This window comes from Sturnus vulgaris, chromosome 3 (genome assembly GCF_052056855.1).
Source record: "Sturnus vulgaris isolate bStuVul1 chromosome 3, bStuVul1.hap1, whole genome shotgun sequence".
Lineage (NCBI taxonomy): Eukaryota > Metazoa > Chordata > Aves > Passeriformes > Sturnidae > Sturnus > Sturnus vulgaris.
Genome location: NC_142245.1, coordinates 3,738,950 through 3,766,724, shown reverse-complemented (window position 1 = coordinate 3,766,724; position 27,775 = coordinate 3,738,950). Strand labels below are relative to the sequence as shown.

Sequence of the window (27,775 nt, the reverse complement as noted above, 5' to 3'; positions counted from 1 at the left end):
AAAGTCCTGCCTCTACCCTGCTCTTGTCATATGATGCATTTTTCCTCTTAAACAAGAAATTTCCTTGAAACAATTGTTATTTTTAGCCTCAAATCATCTGACAGTTTCTGATGTCACGTTGTGATTCAGCTCTTTCATCCAAACAGGCGAAGGAACTGCCACTATTTTACCACAGAATTGTTGGTGTTTGCTCTTTAGAAGTCTTGAGCTTCTGGGATTGTCACAGATCTCCTGGGATGAAATCCTAATATAATTCTGAAAGAGGAATACAGATTAAATTAGTGTAATTTGCCTTTAGAAGTTTTCCCTTTCATGTGATAATCTGATTAGAACTGAGGCACTGTTTCATATTTTATTAGCCACAGAGGAGAGGTTTATGCCAGGTCCTTGCCTCATGTTTGATTCAGATGTTTGTGAACTGTAGGTAACTGGGAAAACATCTCAATAGGGTTATTTGCATGGAGCTTTCTGAGCCTCTGCTTCAGCATTATTAATACTTCTCTAGAAATAAACCTTTTCCTAAAGGCTCAGAGACTTCATTAAGATAAACATATAACATTTCACATCACGTCCAAAGTGCAGCAAGAACGTTTTTCTCTTGTGAATTTTTTTTTTCTTAATGAATTTTTTCTTTATGAATTTCTTTATGAATAACAATGGAGTTATGATTCTGCAGCTCAGTGTCAATCCAGTGCATAAACTCACCTGTTTATTGGAGAGGGCAGGGTGGTGACTGAATCATGACTTTTTTTTTTCTTTCTAGAAAACTGTAGTTTATTTTACCAATATGAAGTAATATTTTCAAGCTGGTTTAAAGACAGCATTAGGGTTTGTACCTTAGATAAATTATAGGCATTTGACCTCAGGTGCAACCCAAACATAAACAATATTTGAAGCGAGGGGGGATCAAAACTACATTAGCTTCGACTTGAAATGATTTATGAGAGCACTCACTTCTTCACAGTGTTGCTTTTTTTATTAACCTGTTTTGTCTCCTGAAATTTCTTTGTCTGGACAATAGAACACAGTGAAGAACGTTTTAGTGGAGTTACTGGAGGTGATGAGCCTGACTCACCATGACTGAAACTTGTGAAGAGTGATGCTCTTTGTAAAAGCTAATCACAACAGAACTGCCCAAATCTTATTTGGGCATCTGGGAGAGATGAGAACCCCTCTGCTCAGGAGAATGGGATACAATAGTGGTAGCACTCCATGCAGCAGGAAAGAATTCCACAAGATCCAGAGTTATTGTGTGTGTTTCTGATCAAGGCCAGTGCTATGGGTGTGCCTCATCCCATGGCCTTTATTGCAGGCACTGTGAACTTCTCAAGGCAAGAACAGGGTGTTTGGAAAGTGCTTGGCATGTTATGGCTCCTACTGGGAATAATAATAATAATAATAATAATAATAATAATAATAATATTTTTTAAAAAAGGATTTCTTGGTTTTTAGCATGAGGCAAATTTCTTGTCAAATGTGCTGCGGAAAGTGCTGACCAATTGAGTTGAAACATGCTTGCATTTGGTGTGGGATCTGAAAGTGTTAAACCTTAAAAAAGTTTTCAGCTGCTGAATTCACCCTTCAGGGAAAGTCACTGGAAGGTTGGGTCCTGTTGCTCAACACAGAAAGAGGCAGAGCACAATAAAATTTTGAGCATCTTCCCCTTAGGCCTCCAAATCCTGTGGGAAGGTGGGGTTTTGCTGAATGATGGGAGTGATAATGTTGCATTCCCTGCTCAGAAACCAGCTGCAAGGGCTGCCATTGGGATAGGGCTGGCAAGTGGAGAAGAATCCAGAGTTCCTGAGCATCTTCTGGCTCCTCTTCTGCTTCACATTTCGAGAAGCAGCTTTTCTGCAGCAGTAAGGGTGACACGTGGGTGGGGCTGTGCTCCCAGGAATGCTCTTGGAGCAAGTGGGATTCTGGGCCTTGTTTTTCCCTCCTGCCTCTTGCTCACATCCATTCTCTCAGGTAAACAGGCTTGTGATTTCTCTCTCCCTCCTCCCCCCTCTAGAACTGGAGCATGTGTTCCACTGGGCACTTTCAAAGTAGGTTAAGGGGCTGTCTGGTGCTTCAACATCAAAATAATGTTGTGACCTAGTAGGTGAAAGTGGGTTTTGAGGCAGTGGTGTGATTCCAGATAGTTCCTGTGGAATGGATCTGCAATCAGCCCCTTGGATCTTCCTCCTCTGGTGAATTATCTGTTCTCAGGTTATGCCACCCAGCTGTAAATGTTGCTGGTTGTTCATATCACCCTGCAATTCCTTTGTTTTGGTCTTCTGCTTGACTGGGACTGCAGCATAGTTCTGACACAATTGGTTGCATCTCAGCCAGGGTAAGAAAAGTATTTTCAGATGTTACCAGCTACCACAGTGGTTCATACAGATCTTAACTCCCAGTCCTCAAATGTTGTTATTTTTGACAAAATAAATGGGGTTTGTTGTTAGCTGTTCATTTTTACACAAGTTAGTGGTGAGAGAATGGGGGAATTTTTGTGCACATCAACTCTAAATCCTTAATTTTAGTTCTTGTCAGACAACAGAGAAAAGGATGCAAGAGAACAAAGTTCAGTGGAGGGGGAAAAACACTGATGGCTTGAGGTGTTCATTCTACATAGATATGACTGTGCTGCCTGCTTAATGCTTTACTTGCTCTGTGATTCAGGGCCTGCAAACCTGATGAGAAATGCATTTTCACATTGAGAACTGGAGCACATGTAGCTTATAAATTGTATATGCACGTTTTTATAGCGTGAGCAGTAGGTTCCCTCCAGCTTGCTTTACTGGTACTGCTTTTTGCATGGCTGGAGTTTTCTTGTTGTAACAGATAATCCCTTCTGAGATGAGTAATGGCACAGAATATTAGAGTGGTTTTCTCCCTGAGCTGTCAAGGACAAATCAAAACAAAAGAAATGTGAGCAGTCACACCCAGTATTGCATATTTGTGATCATTATATACAGGGCACTGCTCTTGAGAATACACTTGGAGTCATGTGATATTTTCAATTTCAGTACTTTTAATGTGGCCAGAACAGGATTTAAGATTTTTAGTATTTCCCATTTGTAATATCTCTTAAACAGCAATTTAAGGGAGATATTCACATAAGAGTTCCACTGGTGTTCTATGTGTGCACCTCTTTGAAGGATCATTTGGAGGTTGGCTCCTTATGCTGTAAGGTCAATACCTTAAAAAGCATGCTCAGCATCCTTTTTTCTCAAAAAAAACCAAAACAAACCCCAACAAAGCAGCTTTTGTTATCACTTTGCAATAAATAACTTTTCATATCACTTTTTAAAAAAAAATCCTTTTTTTTTCCTCCTGTTTGATTTTGTCAAAGGTCCAGTTAAAAGTAGCATTCAGTGGTCACATTGTGAAAACAGAAAGAGAGTTTTCAGAAAATTTGGAATGCTTTCCCATGTCCAGGTCTCTTCTCTGCTGCAAGGAAAACAACCCCTGTTGTGAGGAAAGAGCAGCTGAATTCCAGTGACTTTCTCCCTGTTTAGCTGGAGAGTGTGAGGCTGGCAGACCTTGCTCTCAGTTTTAGCTCAGTAATTCAGTGTTTATTTCCCTGCTCTCTGGGCTCCTGAGGAGGAAATAAATAATATGGGTATAATTTGAGTACCACTCTCCAGTCCGACCCTTTCTATCAAGACTGACAAGAAAACTGTTTTAGATCACAGAGGAGCTCTCAAATTCATTTGCAGGGATACTCCCTGTGTTTATTTAACAGCACTTCGAGTTTCTGAGCACCAAAATAAATTATTTGCAGAAAACCCCTGAAATTTGTCTGTGATAGATGTGAACCTGCAGACTTCCCCTGGGCTATGTCTAGCATGAACTTTATTCACTGTAGGGATCATGTTTTTATAATTGAAATTTTTGTAACACTTTGTTTCCCATTGCATGGTGAGAAAAACCGAAGGTTTTGATTTACAATTTGTTTGCTGCTTCATTATTTCAGTATCCTACATTTTTGAGAAGCTGAACATTTTAAATGAAAGATTGTTCATAGAAGTGAATAAAATACTGGCAGAACCATCTCACCCTGTCCATGGGTGTGTCTGACAGGTTAGTTTGCACATTTATCAGATTCATTTCCATCAAGATAATTAATTGCAGAGTTTTGATGAATTATAATGTGACCAAAGGTGGTAAGTGTTGGTAAATATTATCAAATTTGTGAGAGTTTTAATTATTATTAGGCTAAAATACTGAGTTCATATTAAAGCTGTGGTTCCAGGAATTTGGTGATTTGATTTTTTTTCCACAAACCATGTATTTGGCATTTGTTATTTGTCCTTTTATACTGACAATGTTTATAAACAATAATGCATCTGTACAAAAACGTGCACTAAAAATAAACCATTAAGGGTTTTCAGCCTCCAACTCTTTTAAATCAATGCTATCAGAAATTTGGCAGCAGATCACAGGTTTGTTTAGAAGATGAGGCTGAGAATTACCTACAAAATGATCTTTTTAGCACTATCCTTAATTTGTGGGTGTGATTTCTATGGTCAATAGATACCATTTGTCTTCTCTGATTATGCCAGCACAGCTGAAAGCTACAGGCAGGAATGGTTGGTTAAAGGCAATGAAAACTCCCTGGCATTTTGTTGAGGTGAGCTTTTGGATAATTGCTCTGCTTCTCCCAGAGCAGCCACAGGAAAACATCAGAAGTTTTGAGAAATCCCAGAATTCGGGTTTGAATAAATCATGGCTCAATAACAAGCCCACAAATATTTTGCTACATCTCAAACTTCCTAATTAGCAATTTGCCTCACTCCAAAGCAGACTGGCAGCCTGTCTGTGAATTACTGGAAAGGGTCTGAGCTTTTAGGCTTCATTTTATTAGGATGGCCAAGCAAAGCCTTTGTGCAGAGCTCTCACCTACAGTGGGTTTAGGAGTTCACAGAGGTTTGAAACTTTAAGGTTGGAACAGCTGCTGTGATGTCACACTGGGAGTTTTGGATGTGGAAGCCACCTTGGAGCGTTCAGAAGCCTCTAAAATGTTTGTGCTGTTCAAGCTTCTGAGAAAAGCTGCGAGAGCCTCATTAAGGAGCTGCTACTCTGTGTTACAGAGGAAGTTTTGCATCGAGAGTGGTGACCAGGACAAGCAGCAGCAGCTCTGAGGCAGCCGTGTCCCTTTTAACCTCACTGCGGTGCCACTTACTCAATGGGCATTAATGAGGTTAAACTTTGACAATTGGAACACCAAGAATGAAATCTTACCCTGATCTGATCCCCCTGGCATTTTTATGCCACACCACACTCTGCCCGTTGATGGGGAAGACTCCTTTTGGAAAAGCAGGCATCTATTTAAGTTATAAAACCTTTATATAAGACCAAAATACCTCAAATATATTCTTTATATTTTGCTCTTTAAAGAGAGTAATCTACCAAGGTGTTGTAACTTTAGTTGGTCAGCAAAAGAATTTATTTTGCTGTTGCCTGAAGATCTGTGCCGTTGCAGGGTTGCTTCAGTGGCTTAGCACATCTTGCAAACGCTTCACTTTCATCTTTTTTGCTTGCAGCAGCAGTGTCAGTCACTGCAGCCTGTGAAAACTGCCTGGAAAATTCCCTCCAGTGCAGCCATTTGGAAAAGATCCCTTTCCCCTGCAAACAGAACAGATCCCATTCGTATCCTGGAAGGAGGGACAGCTCCAGAACAACTTGTCTCTGTTTCAATGACAGCTTTGAGTTCAGTTCAGAGATTCAATTCTTTTCTAACATCATTTACACTGATTTTTCCCACACGGGTGATTTTCAGTGCTGGCACTGGTGGGTTGGGGTTTCTCTGAGTTCTTTAGGGGAGATTTATTAGTGATGTACAAACCCATCAACTTTTGTTTTGCTGTGGCATTGCCTATATCTACAGCCACATGGAATCCAAGAGCTTTGTTTGCAGTCTTGGATTCCAAATAATTCTGTGGTTTCCAGCATCCTCAGAAGCCAAGGATATCTAGGATCATTTGGATAAGAGGTAAAAAAACCAAAAAAACAAAAAAAAACCCCTCACAAATCAGCCATAAACTGAAAATGGCACCTAGTGGTCATTTAAAAGGGGTTCTTGAACACTTACTTTGTGGTAATGGGCACTGAATTGTGTCAGTAAAATATTCTTTCCTCTTAAGCTAATTCACTTATTCAGTTTTAAAGCAGTAAGTACCTAAACCCATGAGAAATTACTGTAACAACACAATAACTACAGTGACATCTTGTTAAAATAAACTTGTTAAAATAGGGGGCCTAGTGGTGAACACCAGCATAATGACTCCTTATTTTATTGGAAGAATGTTTTTTTGCAAAGAATCCTGCAGTATTTGGAGCGTGTGAACTCTGTTCCAGGTGTTTTACATCCTACCTGAAAATCATAAGTTGTGACATGAAAGAAATAGAGAAATTACTGCAACTCTGATTCTTTTTTGTTGATCTCATGAAGGTGTGTGCTCAAGTCAGCCACACGTGATCATATTGCCTGGGAAAGCAAGGGAGCAGAAATAAACACCTCAATTAATCATTATAGAAAAAAATTCCAGATCTCTAAACATTTTGCCCAAGTGAGGAGCTGAGGAATAAAGCTCAGGAGCAGGCAATGCTTTCAACATTTCAATGAAAAGGTCATCTCCAAGTGGCTTGTAGCCAATATCACTTACCCTGGCTTTTGTATTCCCTGGCAGTCACAAAGGGGGACACACACATGCTGCAAGAAGGTAATTGTTGCAGATTAAAGCCTCAAGTGAAATGAAAGAGCCATCAAAATTCTTTATAGTTGCTTGGCATGAGTTCTGATAATGCAGAGTTCTCTTTTATTATTATGATTTTTAAATGCAGCCTTCCAGCACAGACTAAACAGAAGTCCCCCAAGACAATGGGAGCAGCCTGTGAGCAGAGTGTGTGGAACTGCTGTGCACAGCTGGAGCTGGCAGGTGAAACACAGGCACACAAGTGCTTGTTCAAATAGGAAGATTTAGATTTCTTTTACTCTCCCCCCCCCCCACTCCCCAATTAACTCCATCTCATATTTTTAGCTGCAGATGTGATTTTTTTTTTTGTTCTGCCATATTATAGATCTATCTACCAGCCTTTATTTTACAGAGAAACATCTTTTTCTCTTGTTGGGAGAATAAAAAAGGCCCATTTCCCTGGTGCTGCATGGCTGCTCATCATGGAAACTTAAAAAATAACAGTCAATAAAATGATTTGTTATGAAACTCACATGCAACAGCAATTTTTGACACATTATATGTGATAACAGTGTTAAGACATTTATAAAAGACAAGTTGGTAATTTTCTTCAGGGTTGTGCTTGACTAAGTTACACAGCAAGGAGGAATACAGGATGTTTTCTTGCAGTCATTAGCCATTGTGCAGCTTTATTGCTTGTTCCATTGGAGTTTTGCACAGATGTTGACCCCTCTGTGCTCCCTGTTTCAGCTTTTGCTGTTCCTGGTTGAAGTCAGTGAGTGCACACAAAAAATGCAACCCAGTGAGGTTTCCACCTGCCCAGTCCTCAAGGAAATGTCAGCAGCCACTGATGGGAAAAGGCCTCCTAATTCAGAGGTGATTATTTTTGCTTTGATGCTTTTTAGTGCCTTTGTTGGCATATTCTGATCAGCATGATCCCAAAACAAAACTAATTCAAGCTGACAGATGCTGTCACACGTTCAGTGTGGATGGAATTCATTGAGATTTTGCAGTTTTAAGTTACCTAATACTGAAAAACAACTGCTAAACATTATCAGCAACTGCTCGAAGTGATAAAAAACCAAAGTATTATGCTCAAGTATGTAAATGCAAGATATACTCTCAACAAAGCATTGAAATAAAATGTCAACAAGAAAAATATCTTAAAGAGGTTTTTAAAGAAATCACCAAAATGTCAACAAGACTCAATTTTTCTGCTTGAATTTCTGCCAAAATCATTCAGATTTTTGTCATTTCCCTTTTTTTCTCATCACTCTTTGATTCAAACAACTGTGGAATTTCCTGTTTTGTTTTTGTTTTGCTACTGCAACTAAAGCAGCCAACAGCCAAAATCATTGTAGGAAACCAAACTTTCAGTAAAATTTGAACGAATACATGCTCTCCCCATGTCTGCAGTTTCTATTCTCTTTCAATTTCAAATTCCCTATTCAATTTCTGCTTGTGGTGATTTAGTCTTTCCAGAGTCTGCATGTTCACTCATCTTCATGTTTCTTCTTGTCCACAGTGCTGAGGAATCAAAGTTTTTTTTCTTTTAGTGCTATTTTTAAACACAAAAAAAGGCCTCTCTGCTAGGTAGAAAAAGGATTTTAAGTTGTTAGAAGGAGGAAATATCCCTTAAGCCACTGTTTGCTGCCTGTATGTTAATGCTTAGCAGTTTATTTCAATAGCATGCAAGTTAAATTCATATTTTATATTTGTTGGTGGTGAATTTGCAGTGATAATTGTGAGGTTTTTGTGAAACTGGCCTTGCAAGTTCTTGGGGTCATTTCTGTCCATCACTGAGTAGAATTGCAGATTTTACAAGCTTTTCCAGTTGCCAACAAAGTGATGAATCAAGTTCACAGCATGAGTAGAAGCAGAGCAGGAACTGCAGGAGAATGGTCTCGATACCTGCAGGTTACAGAGAATCTGGTTTTTAATAAAAAGGTGCAAAAACCTCTTTTTGAGCTGCTGTGCCTGTAAATAAATCCCCCCCACCACCTCAGCAGGGATGTCTGGGGGAGTGAGGACTGGGCAGGACTGGTGATTTCCCCATATCTCAATTGGGGTCAGCAAAGTCAGATAAGGGAATGGGAGACAGGGAGAAATGTGTGATACTCCAGGCATGCTGCCTGCCAACATTAAACAGAGCTGCCCTGGAAAAGGATTTTGTCATTTGTCCTGTTGGGTTTGAGATCCAGTATTTTGCAGCACTGGAAATTAGAGTGGTTCATGCCTTCATCAAGATGTTTTGGGTGGAAAGTGTTCCCCCTGTACCCACTAAAGACAGGCAATGGGAGTTTTGCTGTAATGACTCTAATGAGGCTAAGATTTGATTGCACATCTTCTAATCCCACATTGCTGGGCTGATTCATGGCTCCATTTATTCCAGTTTGACCTTCTGGAGCCTGGAGGTGGCAGATTTGGCTTTTTGCCATATTTGTCAGCATTAGTAAAAACAGCATCTCTAAAACTTCTTGAATTCTGGGTAGTTCAACAGAATATTTTAAGCACAAGGAATCTGAAAAACATTGATGTGCCTAAATCATTCTGTCGTTTAAAAAATGTGTAGTTTGAGAGCATTTTGGTGTAGAGTGTTTAGCTTGAAAGATGCCACTAACAACTTCTTAGTGCTTGGTACAGTTTGAGGAAAAAAGACTGGGAAGACAGATTGCAATCCTGAAAATTGTGAAAACAATTGCATAATTAGGCTGTAGTTAATAATTGTTTTAAACTAGGCATTGTCTTAGTTCCAAAAGCTGCCCTTAAAATTTTGGCTTGCAGCATTATTATACTGATAGTAAAATAAATGGAGCTGAGCTTGACTTAGGTTTTTTGTTTTTTTGGGCTAGAATAGATGAGATGCCTGTTCCTAAAATGTTGGAGCAAGAAGGTGTCTGAGGTCTTTGAAAATAAAACACCAGGGAGGAATTAGAAGGAAAATCTGTGTGAACGACTTATAATCACTGTCAATGCTTGGGAAAGCAACTTTTTTTCTTTCTAGTAGTCTTTAATAGCATTTCTACTGTATTCTAAGGTACTGTTTGGTAATTTGAAAATGCCAACTTTGTTGTTTCACGATAAAGATCTTTCACACTTCAGTGACAAATAATTTCCCCTTTCCCAGCTTTCTTTCTTTCAACCAGGAGCCTCATGCAGCTCATTGCTGTCTGTGAGTCTTTTGTAACCAATTCCAAAGCACTGGGGCTTTTTGTAGGGCACCCCAGCACAGGACAAAAGATGCACATGCAGGAGTGCCTAAGGTCATTAGATCAGTGTGTTGCCTTCTGAAGGGGTGGGCTGAGGTGGGAGTGCTTCACAGTGGGATTAAATTTCACTTTAGAACTCCATATGGATACCTGGATGTTTGACTGCCCCTCCCCTGCTTTGGCTATCCTGTCCAAACCTCGTGTCTGCTTCTGCAGGGAACAAACGTGTTCCCCACTGCTCCTGCCATTGATAAATCCAAGGGATGTGTGGAAGTACCTGCAAAGCAGGGACATCTTTAGGCTGACTTGGGCTGGGTTTGAAATAGGTTCAGCAGAATCAACCAACTTTATATATTGAATTCCATAACACAGAAACATTGCAGTGCCTAGAAAAGTAAAAGCTGATCTTCAAATCACTCCTATGTATTCAGCACCAGGCAAGAGAGAGGAAAAAAAGCAATTTAAAAAGTAGCATGTTTCTAATCCAGTAATTTTTTGACTAGGAACACCACGAGCTGACTTTGAATCATCACACCAAGTACAGGGCTGTGTCTGCATGTAAGGCTCTGTCTGGGCCAAACTCCAAATTTCAGTAAACTCCATGTTAAATTGAGGGTATTTGTTCTGATTTTTTTTCCACGTACTGAACTTGTGCTGCCTTTAAATTCTGTATCTTTAACCGGAAGTTCTGTGGCAGTAATAAATGGATGGAAGTGGGAAGTTTGAGGACAGCATGCAACTAAACCTTCTGGCCCTCTTCATGAAGCTCAGTCTTGTCTGGTACAATTTGGCTTCTTGAAACATTTTTCTAGTACTTGTAGGCTGAAAGGGATTTTCCATATCTGGAAAACACTGGGACGAAAATTACCCTGGGAAGTCCTTCTAAGACCTTTGCAAGTAAAGTTTTCCTTTGTCATATCATCAGAAAATGCTGTGTAAGAGAATGCTTGCACCTGCTGTGTCTCCCATAACTATCCTGAACTCAGCACTGGATTTTGTGTTCCTATTTTTAAAAGCCATCTTGCTAAATAGGTACAGAGAATGTTCCCTCTGCAAGGGGAAGGGAACAGCAGTGCAGCTTTAGGGGAGCACGGTGAACTTGGCAATGCCTTGTATCAGCTGAGAGAGTGAAAGGAGGAAGATAAGAGAGCTGAATAAATTAGCATGGGTTTTGTGTGCAACTCTGGCAATGTCAAGGAGGAAAAACTCTTTTTAAGTCTTTCATGTAGTGTGAATCACCTGAGGGAGGGCTGGAATCGACTCTAGAAATTTATCTTACCAACTGCTTAAGATGGAAAAGATAAACCTAAGGAAAATACCTTGCTTGGCTTGCAGGCACTGGAGTCTGCAGAAGGAGGTGACAAAGCAGGGCTATTGCAACCAGGCTTGTGCCTGCTGCCTGCCAGGTTGGGAGTCCCTTTGGACAAGCTGGCAGCCTTGCCTGGAAAAAGGAGTTCTTACAGCTTCTGAGAAAGCAGGGAAAACAGAAGGGGAAGCCACACAGAGCTCCTGTTTGGACAAACTGTCTGTGATTAGGCTGAGTGTGTTTGGGGAAAGAAGTGGAGAAAAAAAAGGTTGCAGCTTAGTGGTTCCTCCCCCCTCCCCAGTCTTTTTAAAATACGTGTTCAGCAGCGATTCACTGCAGGGCTTGTCTGTGCTTAAACTTGCCTGCTTTAATTAAACTGATCATTTAAATTGATGTTCATACCTGAGTGTGTGCAAGCATTCAGTACTCTCTATGAGTTTTGTGTGTCTCTGTAAACTACAAAGCAGATTTAACCAGTTTGATGAATATTCCCAAATGGATTTGGAGAGCCTGAATTACCAGCAACCAGTTTTCCCCATTCTTTCACTTTGTGTGTGTGTGAATGTTCTGTTTTGGGAAGTGTGTTGTGCTGACAGTTTATTTGGGATTATTCATGACTGCAGAGATTCATCCTGAAACTCTGTAAGTAGTAGGAAGTCTTTTTGTGTCTTGATCTTTGAGTCTTTTCTTGATTTATGTTGACTTCTGGGAACTGGGCAAAGATACTGGACTGGAATTCCAGGGAAAAGGAATTGCTTGCTTATGTTTGTTTGACATTTTGTAGTCTGTGTGCATAAAAAGGATCTAGAATCTGTCATTGATTTCTCCTCCAGCACGAGATTGGCAAAACTGCAGCTTGTTGCTTGGCAAAATGCTGATCATGATGTCAGAGCACACACACACACCCACCCCACTCATATATATATATTGAAAAATGGAAGTGGTAGCTACATTAAATGAAGTGGCTTTTAAGGGAGAAAAGCAATAATGAATCTAAATAAATGATACAGAACTCCTCTAAAAGGATCATAAAAATATAAGAGGATAGAAGCGTAGGCTGTTTCAGCGGTGTGATTTAAGAGTGTGAATCCATACAAAATGAAAAATTTAGAGCTGGAAACTTGTAGTTGCAATGAATATTATCAGGTGAGAGCAAATGTGGAGAATGGGGAAAAAAGTTCTCACCACTTGTATTTGTAATAACATGGGAGAGTTTTGTGCCTGTTTGCACTGACACACGTTCATGTATCCAGTGCTATATAACAAAAGTACATAAAAGTACTTTATAGTTTAGCTGCAGGTGGCAGGTGCACAACAGGAGAGTAGGAGCAGAGGAGCAGTGCTAGGAAATTCTGGGTTGTATGAGTGGAATCATTCCAATGTGCAGGTGAGAAACATCTTCATCTCCTCTGTTAATTTGACTGTTATTTGTTTTTGTTTGTTGTACATTTAACGAGCGTTTAGGGAGGGAAATTGAGAGGAAAGCAGCTGTGAAAACTGTTTTGTTTTTTAATATGAACTAACCTAAGTTGTAGTCTGGGTTAGTCTGGCACCACCATCAAGAATTATCATTTTTCTTATGAGTAAAGAAAACCCTCAGTAGAGCTGTGTTCCACAGGAGGTGTCTCATCCCATGAAAAAGGCTTTGGAAAGGATCTCCATGTTTTATTTCCACACGAGCTAACTCGAACATGCAGGACTGGGAGCAGACCTCAGCCTAGATCATGGAATGCACAGGGCAGCTGTTTTGCCTATAAATAAACCAAGAGTCTCTTCTGAGTGAGGCGTTTTTCACAGATATGCCATGGAAATGAGCTGCCACTTTAACTGTTGGTGTTTAGAGTTAAAGTATGTGGTAGTAGCAGGATTCACATTCTGGTGGGTCAAAGTCACCCTGGCATCAGGTTTCAGCCTTATCACGCTGTGGTGAAACCACTTGTGCTGCAAGAGTTAAATCTGTCAGCCTTTCTCTTCCTAATCCTCCCGAGTGCCACAGGTTTATAACTTAGATAGAAAGCAAAACTCGGCTGCACTTCGTCAAAAACATCTCCATGTACCAGTGATTGTTTCCATCTCTTCGTAGATGTCTACATATTTTTAAGAATTTAACAGAAAATTTTACTGGCGTGGGGGGCTGGATTATCTATTTGATATCCTGGGCTAGTTTGCTCTTTTCTTTTTTTTTTCCCCTTCGGTTTGTGGTTTGGTTTTGGTTTGGTTTTTTGTGGCTTTTCCCTTGTCGTTTTTCATGTGAATCCAGGGAGAAGCAGCAGTAGGAATTGGATCCTGTGGGCTGGCTCAGTGCCTGGGGACAGCCTCTCAGTGACCAAGTGGTTCTGGTAGCTCTGCTTAGCCCTTGCACCTATTGAATGCCTGTAAATCATTCATTTGCCTATCCCAAAACAGAGGGCGTGCACTTTGTGTTACCCTCACTGTGATCACCTGTTCCCAGGCAGGGAGCAGCCCACACCTGCAGCGTTGGTGCAGCTGGAACGGCAGCAGTTTTCCCCCTCTCGGAATAAAGCGTGGAACCAGCTGAGCAAGCCAGGGCAAGAAGAGAGGCAGGCAGAGCACTGGTGGATCCCCATGGGACAGAGCAGCTCCAGAGCCGGGATTGCAGCGACTGCTGTGGGACAGGGATGGGCAGCAGAGCTCCCGCTGCCTTTCCAGGGGCTGCAGCTCCTGATTGCTCGGCTTGGAGGGAGGGGAGAAGTTTGCACCCTGAGCGTTTCTGTCCCTTCTGCTGAGTGGCAGCTGGACACCAAGGACAACACAGCGCCTTTTAAAGGAGCCTCTTACCCAGTTTTGGACACAAGGCACAGCTCTTGCTCAGGGGAGCTCTGTACTCCTGAACACTCTCTCCATCTCTTCACTCCGAGGTGTGAACGCCCCCTCTTCTCATCAGGATAGCCAATTCCAAAAAGAAAAGGGAAAAAAATGTTGTGGTTCTATTTAATAGTCTACAGTAGTCTATGTAGTTCTATTCAGTAGTCTATGTAGTTGTATTTAGTAGCCTATTTAGTATTTAGTAGGTCTTGGCATTCTTGTGTTTCCTTTGTGGCTTCGGAGATTTTGCACCCACTTGGAGAAGAATTTGAGGGGCTGCAAGTAAATGATCTTTAAGGTCCCTTCCAACCCAAAACGTTTTGTGATTATGTTTCTGTGATCTCTCTGTCTAAAACAATAATCCAATTCTTCCTTCTCTGCCTTAAAAAACCAACTAAACAAAAAAATCCACAGTTCATGTTTTTTTCGAATAAAAAACCCCTAAACAACAACCAAATAAAAATAAAAACAACCTCACAAACGTCACTAAAATAAATACTTCAACCATAGTGGCTGTTCACACAGGCAATTCTAGCCAGGTATTAGTTCTAAATTTTATGATATTAGCTCAAAGAAGATTCTTTAAGCTTTTCTTCTCAGTTTAGCCACTTGGATCTCAGAATGCAGCTTCCAAGCTGGCAGCCCTGTCTTCAGAGGAGTGATTTGTTAGTAGAATATTCAGTCTGTCATTTCTCTGACAAAAGAACCCCCCTCTTCTCTGATACAATCTCTTGTGTCACAGAGGTGTTAATGTTAATGACGGTACTTTTCTGATTACAGTTCTGTATTTGTTAAAAGGGTCTTTCAAATAAATAAGTCTGATCCCCTTCCCAATAAGGACAGGATGAAATGGGCCAAATTTCTGCCAGCACATTTTGCTGTGGAAAAGGGGATTTCTTAGTTCTCTGCAGCTGTGTCCAGCCAGGCCCCTCTCTGGGACAGGTTTGCTCGGGCTGACAGCTGTGGCTTTTCTTGTTGGCCAGGGAGAGGATATTGAATGTTCTGTTGTCCCTGCTGGTCCCTGCATGCAGTGTGCACAGGGAAACAGGCTGGGGGCTCAGGGGAGAAAGGATGCTCTGTTGATAAGGTAATGGCAGTCTGCAGCCTCGAGGGAACCTTGCCAAAACCTTTCTCTAGTAACTGCGGGGATTATCTCAAAATCAATACTAAAGGCAGTCACCAAGGGAAGGGAAAATACATCTTCAAGGGAAGCCAAATTCTGTGAATGCTCCCTGAGAGCAATCATGGCAGGATTTAGGGTAATTGTGAGGCAAATCAGATTGAGGAAAATTGTTTTAAAAGAGACCCTTAGCAGGCAATAAGGACCATATGTTCTTTCTTACCTCTGCAGAAATAGCCATCTTTTTTAGCATATTGACCCATGGGAGTAGCTGCCACAATCTTGATTTTTAGCATCTACAAACATACTCGTAGTGAAAATAATAAATTGCCCTAAATGAATATGTTACATCAGTTTTTGTGGCTTTAGCCTTGTTTCACCTCTGCTAGACTGTGGAGTGTGTCATTTTAATGTGTAACACGCAGGGACATGGGGATAAATTTCCTGAAGTCAATGGAACTCTCTCCTTTTATGCCAGGAGTGGTTTTGGCTCATCTATTGCACCGTGTTGTTCCTCCCAGATGGGCTGGAGTGATTGTGTCATCTCCTCTCATGGCACTTTGAAACACCAATTTACTTTCTCTGTGTTTTAGCACTTTATCCTTCCAGAAAAGCAGGGATTGCTCTGAACACTGAAATCTTTCTTTGTCTGCAGTGCTGTTGCAATCAAGAATATCAGCTATCGAAGAGAGCTCTTTAATTATGTCATTTAACACTGCCTTAATAATTGAATCTGGCTAGGACTTCAGAAACCCTGACTTTTGTTTCATTTCTAGGGGCAGGATTTGTACTCAAGTTACTTCATTGTGGTGTCCAGGAGAATCAGCCTTCAGGCTCCCATGTGTTTAAATTCACCATGAAAAATATAAGAAATATATCCACCTCCTCATAACTGGTGACCTGTAAGGCATTTTTGTGGCCTTTTAAAATATCTGCCTCTACAGAATAAATGGGAGTTTATAGAAAGTTAAGCATGGTGTTTTGAGAGATATCAACGTGTTGTTAAAAAAAATCCAGTCAATCCATTTCAGAAGGGGCAAGGAATTGTGGTTTGTTTTATTTAATCAAGCCAAATAAAAAAAAATTAGCAGCCAGCAGTGTGAAGACCAGCTGCTACCAGCTAGCTCTGAGTCTTTCCAGACCAGTGCCACTCCTTCTCTCATTTGCCTTTCCTCCCTCTCTCCAGTGCTCATTTCAAAGGTTATTAAATGAAATCAATTTCAGCCTTCCCTTGGCCTAATGCTTTCCAAATTTTCTCTTCCCTGGATTGCTGTGTCTCATCCTACAGGGATATTCATGTCTCCATTTTAACCAGCTCCTCTTTTGAAGTGCTTTCCTGAAGTCCAGACTGATGAGAAAAGTGATTCTTCTAAATAGAGGTAATAAAATAAATCTAATCAAAGGCACATGCCTGGTTAGCTGAGAACTGGCCTTTTACAAATTAGTGTTAGATTATATTGGATTAAGATTCAATATTCATTTGGCTGGGACACTCATCTACATTTTTGTTTGGTTTTTGTTGAGGATACAAGCTTGAGAGAGTTAGGAATTTTTATTCAAGGAAATTCGAAGCTTTCTACTTCTGACTGTAGGAATTCTTTATGTTACATTATAAATATTAGGTGCATTAATTTCCTTCCTAATTGCAGAACTGTACCTCATGTATCCTTAATTTTATTTATTCAGATTCCTAAATTTCACGTAGGCCTAAATTGCACCTGGATCTTGGCAGCCAGACAGCTGGACAGAAAATTACTGATACAATTTTAACACCTCGGTGTTTGACAGAGGATATTGCTGGCCCAAAGGATGTCTTTTTAAATTATAGTAAAAGAAAACTTCAAAATGCTTGTTTGTTTACTGAAAGCCATATTGTAATAAGGAAACCTGCAGGTAAAGTGTGAATCTGGGCTTTGCCATTTCCCTAATAGCAGGAGTTTAAATAAAACATTAAAGCATTGATTAAGAGGTGCTGTTTCTATTGAAAAGTGCTCTTTCTATTGAAAAATACTGTTCTTAATTCCTTTTTTTTTCCCCTGGAGGGAATTAGTCACATTGTAACGTTTTTCTGAAGTAGAAGGTAAAAACACTGATAAAATCAGTTTGGAATCGAGGCTAGGTCATTATTTAAATAAATGATACCGTGCCTATAAGGCTTATTTTTAATAAGAATGTAACTTTTTCTGCCTTAGCCACTTAGATTATAAACTCTTGGGAAGTAATTTTACACTGCAATTCCCAGCAGAGCCTCGGGCTCAGTGGTCATGAGGTGCTTGTGCTGTGTGGATGTGATTAATCCTGATCATTTTATCCTATGCAAACAGCAATGAGAATTTGCATGAAGGTTCCAGAAACATTTCATTGGGCATCTTTTCTGGACAAAAGTGAGCAGGAGCCCAGTCAGGAGCAGTCCTATGGAAACACAAGAGCATTTGGGATTAAGGAAGCAGAACTTGGTTCTTGGATGATGATCCCTTGATGATCCTGACAAAAAAACTCTTCTTTATTGAAGTGCTCCATTCCTTGGGCTGCCTAAAGCTTTTCTAGGAAGTGCTATAGAAATAAAAAGATCATTTATCCCTCTCCACTTCAGCATTCTCAGCTCCAGGTGGTTTTCCTGGTGTGCTAATCCCAGCATTTCTGTTGTGACCACTGCTGCTGACATTGGGATGTTTTTATGTGAGACAAACCCTTGGAAGGGATGTGAAAAGAGTGCAAGTGCCTTGCTCTGTATTCCCTGAAATAATGTTGAACAGTCTTTGTCAGTATCAAAACTTCCATTTTTTCAGCTTCTTTTCATCACTTCTGAGTACAAAGGTGTGTCAGTAAAATGAGATGGATCAACAATCAAACTCTGGAGACCTTCCTATTTCAAGGTGGTGCTTGTCAGGCATAATGTTTTGGGTTTGTTTTTTTTTTCCATGTTCCTGGCAATGTTTTTATGGCAAATTGTGAAAACTCAGGTTTATGATGGATAGATGGCTTTTCCAGATGATTTCACCCAATTCCTAACTGAAATTTATTCATGAAGAAAGTCTTACTTACATTACCAATAGAGAATCACTTCTGTGGACAATATAAATTATGGTTCCATGAGACATATTGGATTTTGTTCTGATGTAAACCTATATTGATCTAATGCTATTTCTGCTTAAACTGAAGAAAAACTGCACTTTATGCTCAGAAGGATCCAAGAAAAAAAAAAAGGGACTACTTGGAAATTCAAATGAAAGAAAGGTAATAAAGCCAAAGTTTTGCCATTACATTAATTGTAATTGAATTGTGGTTGGCAAATCTGCCTTTTTTCTTCCTAGAAATAGCAAGCAGGGGCATGTGCTGACATGCAACTTGTGCTGCACCTGAAGAGTGGAATTCTGTTCATTTCAAACTGACTTTTACTGGTGCAAAATGAGATTTATAAAAGCTGTGTAACACCAAAGTAAATTTGAAGCTCATGAGGGACAAGACTGCATAAAAATGCACCTTAATTCTGTTGGTGCTTATTAAATTTTTTGTTTTGTTTGTTTCTGCTTCTGTTCATCTGTTACAAAAATCCTAGTGTTTCCTTCATCTCCTCCTCAAAAATTAAGAGTAATATTTTCTTTTCTATTTGCTATCTGTTGATATATAAAAGAAAAAAAAATCATTGTTTCTTCTGTTACTCTGTGAATGCTTCTTAGAGAAACAGGTTTAATGCCTAAGTGAAGGGCTGTAAAATTGTGTGTTTAGAAGTTTTACTTTTGATAGTGCTAGAAAGTGTAAGCTGGAAAAAAAAAACCAACAAATTAGTTATCCACTTAAAAAAATCCCACTTTTTTATTATTTTTGAGATGAGGTGAAGGGTTAAGAGAACATGGTATTGGTAGTATGGATGATATCTGCTGAATATCTTTTGCTTTTTAATAGATATTCTCAGAGAATTAAACATGGCAGTTTGCCAACATTTTCACTTCTTGATGCCATCAGTGCTAACAAAAGGCTCAGAGTTCATTATTTATTTGGTCTGCTGAGAAAACTGATTGCTTGGAATAAAACCACTGAGTTTATCTCGTGCTGTGAATCCCATCTTAATAAAATATCTGTTCAAGGAATAGGTGAAGTGAAAGTTAGATGTTCCTTCTTGGAATGTTTGTGAGCTTTTACATCCTTAAGAAAATATTTTCTCCATCACACCAAGGAAGTCTTTCTGCACAGTTAGTGCCAGCTTTGAATTCCTCAAAAAGAAAATAATAAGTAAACAGCATAAAGCTTAAGCATTTTTATCCCCTCTTTAACGCTGGGCTGTGCCTGTTCCAGGCTTTACCTGCATCTCCTTCAGGTATGGCAGCCTGGAGAGGGGAACTCTCAGTGCCACATGCTCAGGGTTGGCCTGTCCATGTTTCAAGGGATTTATTTGGGAAGAACCCTTTAGTCCTTGGGACCAGCTTCCCCCTAGTGGTTGGGATGCATTTCTTGGCGGCCTTGATCCAAAACAAATCCCATTTGCATTTTCCAGAGTACTCCACGTGTGCGAGGCCTGTCTGCCCAGCAACCTCAGTGAGTATTGGGAATGTGGATGGATATTATTTCTAATAATATCCAAAATTACTGTCCTGCCACCCCGCAGTGGGCCAGAAAGAGAAGCCTGAATCCCGTTTTCCTGCTTAATGGATTCTGAGTAGTCACTGTATCCACCACCTTAAACTTTGTATACCAACCCCCTGCTGATTATAGAGGAAATTCCCAACCTTTTCCATGTCTCCTCTTTCCCCCATAGCTGTTAGACCCATTCTTGAGAAGGAAACAGCAAAAGAAAGGAACATTTAAAATCCTAGAACACTCTAGATGTCTGGCAGTGAGACAATATTAATTATGCATGTAGCTGTGTGTTTAGGAATTCAGTAAAACTCTGCCATTTCTCCATGATCCAGAAGAACAGCTTGTTCTGTAAAAGGCATTTTCTAACTATAGACAGGTATCAATTCCTTTTCCTGACTGGATTGATTCCTTCCCCTGCTAATGCATCTGCTGTCCTGCTAAGGTGACTCTGACCTGTAACTTCACTTCTTTGGGGGAGGGTGTGAAGGGAATTGGTGTTTTTTCACAGTGCTGTCAATGTGCAGCCACTGCTCATCAATGTTTTGAAACATCAGTTGTGAAAACAAATGATCATCCCCAAAGTTCCCTCATTTCTGCTCACTTAAGCAGGACACTATTCTAATTTCTTCCATCACCCAAATACATTAAGAGAATGAAAGCAGTCAGTCTTGGATACTCCCTGATGTTATTTTTGTCTCTGACCACAAATTGCATTTGTTCAAAAGCTGATGTGCTGTATGTCTTTGTGGGGATCCCCACACTGGAATGAACTCCAGGCTCCCCTTGCCTGGGAAGCATTTGCCAGAACTGCTGATGTGATTAAGCACTGGGAGGAATTCCAGTGCAGGTGAATTCCAACCTTTGGAATTCCTTAAGGGAGTGCTTGGAGTTAGTGTGAAGTCAGCCTTGGGTTTTTGAAACATGGTTTAAATTTTATTTTAAAGGATTCCAGAGGTTTGAAGATGCTTGTAAATCATCCCAGCAGGAAGACTGGGACAAGAGTATTCTGTGGGCCAGAATCTTCCCCTACAGCTCTGGGAAAGAGGGAAGTTGGGAAGGAATCCTAACAGAGAGACAAGAGCTACAGTCTCCAGCAGCCTCAGCTGAGAGATACAGAGAGCCTGAGCATGAAACTTTGCTGCAGACCTGCAGAAAGATGGATCTGTTCTATATCCCACACAGCTGGAGAAGGGGGAGGCACTGAGCCTTTGGACATGGTGAGTGCTGTGGCTGCCAACAGCTTGCAGCTTCAGAATGGAATCAGCACTGCATTTGGGCAGAGCCAGGGATGGGGAAACACAGATGGGATTTCATTAACATTAATGGACTGGCTAAGGAGGAGTTCTGCATCTTGACAAGATAATGTACAGCTTTAATATAGCAAATTTCTACAGCTGCTGGGGACTCTGGTGTCTTCCTTGTGGGACATGCCCAGCTATAACATTTATTTTCAGTGTTCAAAATGAGTCCTGAGGAAGATGTGGGTGAGATCCTGTTCCCTGTTTACCTCAATGCACCCACTTCTCTGACAAACACCCAACCTCCCACCTCACTTGTTCAAATGATTGCTCAGACTCCTGATGCTGAGCAGAAAACATTACAGCTGTTTTGCAAAATGAACATTTATCAGGTGGTGTCTTTCCCCCTTCCCAAGGCAGAGTATTAATTAAATTGGAGGACTCAAGAGCCTGTCTGGAAGGGATTCTGGATGGAGAGGAGGTGCAAACCTAGAGGACCAACGTGAAATGCAGCCAGATGTTCTTCTGAAATGGAAGAGTTAAAAATCCAAGCTCAAAAGGACAAAGAAAAGGAAAAAAGGAGAAATCCTGATTCTGGAGAATGAGAAGCTGCTTGTCAGAGAAAATGTGGATGTGTGATGCCAGGGTGAGGCAGTTTTCTCTCCAGTTCCTGTGCTTCCTCTGAGGTAGTTTGACTTCTGAAATATATGAAAGAAAGGTGACTTGTTGTTTGTTTCCTGTACTGGGAAAGATGGAATAGGAAGAGGGGGCAGATTTTATATCATTAATGTTGCAGGAGTAGAGGCATTCCCTTACTGTCTGTTGATACTGAAAACAGCCTGAAATGGCTTTTTAGCTTTTTACTGGGAAAAATAACAGGAATATCAAAGGATCATATTAGCTGGCAAGCAGCCTCAATATGAATTTTGTGTTTGCTGTGGTGTGAAGAGAAATATTGGTGGTGACAGTGAAGATGAATTCTGGGGATGTAGGTAAGATATCCTAATGCTTCCATATTCTCCAGGGATGTCAGTTTGCAGGTCACAATTCTGGTCAGGGGCTAAGGAGAATGGATAGATAATAAAAAAAAAAAACCCCAAACTCTAACATGACAGATCCTGAGAACTGAGCTGTAATTGCAGTGGGCTCAGTGGTAGGGATTTCCCTGGGAAAAAGTGCTTGGAAATGTGCTGTTAAGTGCTTTTCTGCCACATATCCCCCTTTTATGAAGCTGGGATCCAGGCCTGGCCAGAGTTGGTCACTGAACATCTGCCCCAGTGCAAAATGCACAAGTTTATCCAGAAAGCTGAAATGCTCCAACAAGTCACCCTCACTTTCCTGACCTTCAGAGCTTTCCAGTGCTCTGCTGCACTGGAATATGCTTGGAATTGTGCTCTAGGAAAATGTTACCCCTGGAACAGCTCTGTTAACTTCTAGCAAGTCTCTTGAAACCAGCACTGCTAGCCCAGGCATTCAGAGCAAACAAAGCACGAGCTGCTGTAGCACATTGGTGCCAGGGTTTCCTGATTCCAAGTGCAGTCAGATATGGCCTAAAATGAACCATTGTTGTAACCATGACAAGAGAGGCTGGGGTGAAAATCATGTTATTTCCTTCAGAAAGAAAAGAGTTCTATTTTTAACTATTTTCCCCTTAATCTTACTGTTTTGTTCTAGCAGTGTTTATAGTAGAGAGTACAATACTTCTTGTTATGATTGTGTGTCTGGGATATAAGTAGATGCAGCAAATTGTCTGGGATACAGAGTCCAAAGAGATTATGCTGCAGGAAGTTCTAAAAAAAACCCCAAACCCTTACACAATCCCCCACTAACTCCCTCCAAAAAGCCATAACCCAAACAAATAAAAACCCTAAAAGACTGTCATAGTTCCAAAATAACTGTAAAAAATGCGTGCTAGGCTTAAAACAGAAATCTGGGGGAAATGATTGTCAGGTCCCTCTGTGCATTTGAGAACTGATTTATGTACATTAAACAGAAAATAAAAAACACACACTTGGCCTGTGCTTGTGTGTTCTCACTGAAACAAATGAACAGCTCCTCTCATTCTTTGCTTCCCCATCTTTATTAGCAGTCATCTGATCTTCCCTCCCCTTCTGCTTCCACTAATCCTCACCAAAATGGCTGGAAAGAACTTCTATTGTGGTCTGGAGTGTTTTCCTGAGATTATTTCGACTATTTCAGCAAGCTCAGAAGAGTCACTGGATGCTCAGAAGGACTTTTTGATCTGGACTTTGCAAACCTTGGACCCTGTTCAACTGTAAGTAGTCAGGAGAGAGGAGAGGCACTGCTCCCTGTCACCTGAAACTTTTAATTCATTTCAAACAGTTCTTTGAAACCAGACATTGGTAAAGGATAAAAAAAAATTCACAGGTACTTTATCAAATTCTGCCTCAGCCCTTTGTTCTTATTTATGTATCCACAGCCATCTATGCACAAATTGCAAATAATTTATCAGGCTATGCTCTTTTCCATTATTTTGCAGGATGCTGCCTGAAGGAAACAGCAGAGCTGGAGGCTTGTGTTGAGTGGGTGATGTATGAAAGGGGCTTGTGGCAATGAGTTAGGATGGAGCAGAACTCACAAATAAAAGGCAAACAGATTTCCAGTGTCTCTGTGCCATGGTTTAGATCATGTGTTTTACTGAAGTTTTGATTAAAGTTTGGTATTTAAAGAAAAATCCCAAGATCTAACTCAATCATGGAAACTACCTGGTTATTGCAAGATGATTTGTGTAAGTTCACAAACTGGGATGTGCAGCTTCTTTGGATAATTTTGTGCTCTGAGCTGAGAAACCTTCAGGCATCTCATCTACACACTTGGCTCTTTTATCCCAATACTTGGCCCTTCCAGAATTTCTTTTCCCTGAGGAATTAAAAGCTTTTTGCAGACTTTTTTGAGTTTTCTTTGTCAAGGCACACGATTTGTGAGAACGGGGTGGAAAGTAGGGAGAGTGCTGGAAGGTCCTCGTGTACCTGGATGTTCCCACTTGTTTTCCCTCTCCCTTCAGCTGCCAGCAGTAGCAGGGAATGGAAATTATTTTGGGATGTGGCAACTCTGACTTGAAAAGAATAGTTCTGTTTTATAGAATCATCTTCCAGGGTGAATTTTATTGTCATTTAGTGTTAAATCGAGTGCAGTCACAGGCAACCAGTGCAGAGTTCTGCTGTGTGCCCTCAAATGGGATTTTGGAATTTTCCATGTTTTGGAATTGCTGGCTCTGCATTAGGGTGGGAGGACAGAGAGCTGAGTTGGGTGTGGTGCTGCCTGTGAGGTGTCTGAGAGAGAACTGACTGTTGCATAAAACTGAACTAGCTTTTTCCTAGTTACCCTTTACAGAAAGTTGAATATTACCCAGGAGTTGTGTGGCTGGTTGGAAACTGAGGGCTTTTTCTGGGCAGCACTGAGCTGCCTTTCAGTGGGAAAGGGAGGCAAGGGAGCTGTGGGAACAGGAGGGGCTGTGTGCCAGTTCTCAGGGTCAGGAACAAGCCTGAGCAGGCAAACAGGTACCCAGCCAGCTCCACCAGCAGGGTTAAACTCAGCCTCAACTTGCTAGGCCTGAATTAAATCAGCATTAACAGAGTGCCAGGAGAAGGAAGGTTTCACCCAGGAATAAAAAGTGAGTCTGGTTAACAAGCAAGGGATATAGGGACCTCTCAATGCCCTGGGAAGTCTCCGAGTTTTTGCAGTACCACAGATTTTATGAACCCATTGATAGGGGTTTTTTAGGAGTGGATGTTTTGCAGTGGCACCACGAGCAGCCCCCGAGTGTCAGTCAGATGAGCTGCAGCACTTGGGGCTGGAACTCTGCTGTGCAATGTTTGCAGTCGCATTTTTGGTTAGAAAATTCAGAGTTCAAAAGCCCAAACCGGTCCTTTGCAAGTGCTGTTGCCTCACACTCAGCTGTTTGTGTGGCCCTCCAGGGTCACATTGCTTGAGTGGCTGGGATGGTGCAATTCCAGTACCTTGGGGATAAAGGTGTTACAGGATGGAGCTCCCCAGAGCAGAGCTTAATCAGAATGGCACACACAAAAAACCTGATTTTTGATGGTTTGCTTTTACGACTTATTACAAGCAGGATTGGTGTGTCTTTTACTCATAGAAAACGTGGAACACACAGGAAAAAGCACAGCAAGTTAACCTGAGAACCAGGTACACCTACAAGTGTGGAAAGCTGTCTGAAATCATCTGAAATGATGTGGTTTGTACCAATTCATTATCCTGGCAACCAGAATTTCCTGGCTGTGTTGGTAGAGGGGTTGCTACATTTAATCAGCAAGCTGCCTAATCTTCCTAACCTTCTTATTGTAACCTGCCTAACTATTGTGTAATCTCCTTATGGCAGTAAGCCCTCACTATTAGTGGCAAGTTTTGAGCTGTGGAGGTGCAAATATTTTTGTTTTCAGTCCTGTTGATAACTGCCTCTGTGCTCATGAAATTAAACATGATCTCACAGTGTTAATGATCAGAAAATAAGAATATTTCTTGCCTGTTAACATCTGCCTCCTCTGTGCTATAGCCATGTAAGCATGTGGGGGATTGTCCCACTGGTTAATCCTGGGATGCAATTCCAAGGGACAGGGATCATAAACAGCCACAACTGATGGGGGGGAAGTCCTGCTGTCCCTGTCACCTCCTGACCTTCATTCGTGCCTGGGTGGTTTGCCTTGTCCCTGGGACTCCTGATTTCTCTGCTCCATCTGACTGCTGTGATTTTACTAGACAGGAAATTTTCTGATACCATTTATAAGTCTTAGTTAATTCCTCAAATACCTGGAATTCCTATTGAAGAAAGAAGCAATTTTGAGTTTTGCTGGAGTATGCAAGGGTTTTTGTTTTTTGTTTCTTTTTTTCCTAAAGCCAAGTAATTACCAAAAGAGAGATTAAACTGTAATTCCACTGAAGCACAGACACCAAACTATTCTTAATTTTACCTCATTTTATCTGATTTCATTATTTTAATGTTCATAAGCCAGCAGCTGCCATGTCTTGTAATAATGTACTGGACAGTATTCCTGGACAAATATATTCTGTATACAAAACTCATGTTTGACTTCAATTTGTGGGCAATGGGACAGACATAGAAATAATTTTTAATAATGTATCTTGATCTTTAGAGTGCCCATTATCTGCCAAGCTCAGGCAAATGTTTTGTTTGCTGCCTTGAGGATTCTACAAGAGGCCATAATTAATTGCAAAACAGAGATGGCTTTAAATATTTTCTTCAAGAATTTGAATTCTTTTGTTATTCTCTTCATCTGGAGTAGCTGTAAAAGGTTATGATGTAATAATTTTTTTTTCCTCAGAGGAAAAGGGAACATAACCTGCTTGGTGTTGTGATAACTGTGTACAGGAAGGGATGGTTTCTAGAGGAAACAACATTGTAAATACAAAAAATGCTTCTAAAAGCACAATATCCCAAACTTCTGGCTTCTTATTTCAGAATATAAATATAATTATGATATGGAAACACTATTCTTGCACTTCAAAATTATTTCATACCAGAGCTCACATGCAAAGTTACCCCCTTCTTCCCATGTGGTATCTGTAATCCTTTTTTCAGATACACCTTCCTCATTTTCTTTGCAAATTTTTGAACGTGTTCCTACTGTTGTGCTGTGGCCATTAATTAAAATATAAAAGACAGAATATTCAGTAATCTGTGAGAAACTTTCCTATTCCTTTCCCTCCTGCTAGGTGGCTTCCCTGCAAACATAACTCATCAGCATTTCTCCTCTAATGAGCTTTGTGCCTTAAAATGCTTCTGTTACATCACTTTTGGATTTTAATTTTCATCTTCAAGTTTTTTTCTTTAAATACAGTTTTGGAGTTTTATCCAGTGCTCTCATTCTATTAGTTATTCTGGATTCTCTACATTTAAATCATCCTCCTTGCAAAAAAAAAAAAAAAAAAAAAAAAAAAAAAAAAAAAAAAAGTCAAATCATGAGTTGGTTTTTAGGCCAGATTATTTTTCATATTTTTCATCTCCTGACAGGTGTACATAGCTCTTCTTTGTTTAAAATATTTTTTACTGCTGTACTTTGCTTCACAAGGTTTAATTCACCCTGACCTGTCTGTCTTCATTTCTATTCTGTCATCTCTGATTTTTCTTTGCTTTTTTAACTCCTTATTGGAATGTTTATCCCTTTATGTTTGTAATGCAATTTCTGAACAGCTTTTTTGACTTAAATCTCATTATCCTCCCTGTCTGAAAATCTCAGCTGCTCCAAGTGATTTCCATAAGTGGCTCCTGGAATACCTCAAGGTTTGATCTCCCATTCATGAGGATCTGTCTTTTCCTTGGTTTCTTTAAGATCTTTGCTAGCAATTTATGTCCTAGAAATGCTTCCTGGAAATCTCAGGAAACCAGAATCCATTGGATCTCCTTAGTCCACACAGTTTTCTGTTTTTTTTTTTTCCAGAAATGCTAAAAAAGTTGAGGTATAACCTCCAAAAGCTGTCCTAACTCTTCCTGGTTATATAATATTTATCATGTTCATTAATTCTGTTATTATTAAGGTTTATATTTAATATATTTTAAAATTCAGTGACAAACTCCATCTAAATTACACACAGGTTCTCAACTCCTTCTAAAACCTTAAAAAGCCTTGGTTTTGCTACTTTCTCTACATTCAGAGGAATTTTAGTGGTATTTTTAATCCCTATCTTAGTGGTTCAACAATTATATATTTGTTCTTTAAAAACACTTAGTTGAGTGCTGTCAAATCTTAGAAAGAGATTTGACTTTTCTTCCTTTGAAATCACTTTAAATAAATCTGAGAAAAAACCCATAATTTAGAGCT

At 40.3% G+C, this 27,775-nt stretch overlaps 1 long non-coding RNA gene across 3 annotated transcripts in view; it reads left to right on the top strand.

Moving 5' to 3' along the window:
* LOC148224138 (uncharacterized) overlaps positions 1–26,759 on the top strand; it is a 53,087-nt gene extending 26,328 nt beyond the window's left edge. For all 3 annotated transcript variants that reach the window (XR_015802058.1, XR_015802056.1, XR_015802057.1), the window contains exon 4: positions 20,664–26,759. This is a non-coding gene — a long non-coding RNA (uncharacterized LOC148224138). The remainder of the gene's footprint in view (positions 1–20,663) is intronic.
* The last annotated feature ends 1,016 nt before the right edge of the window (positions 26,760–27,775 follow it).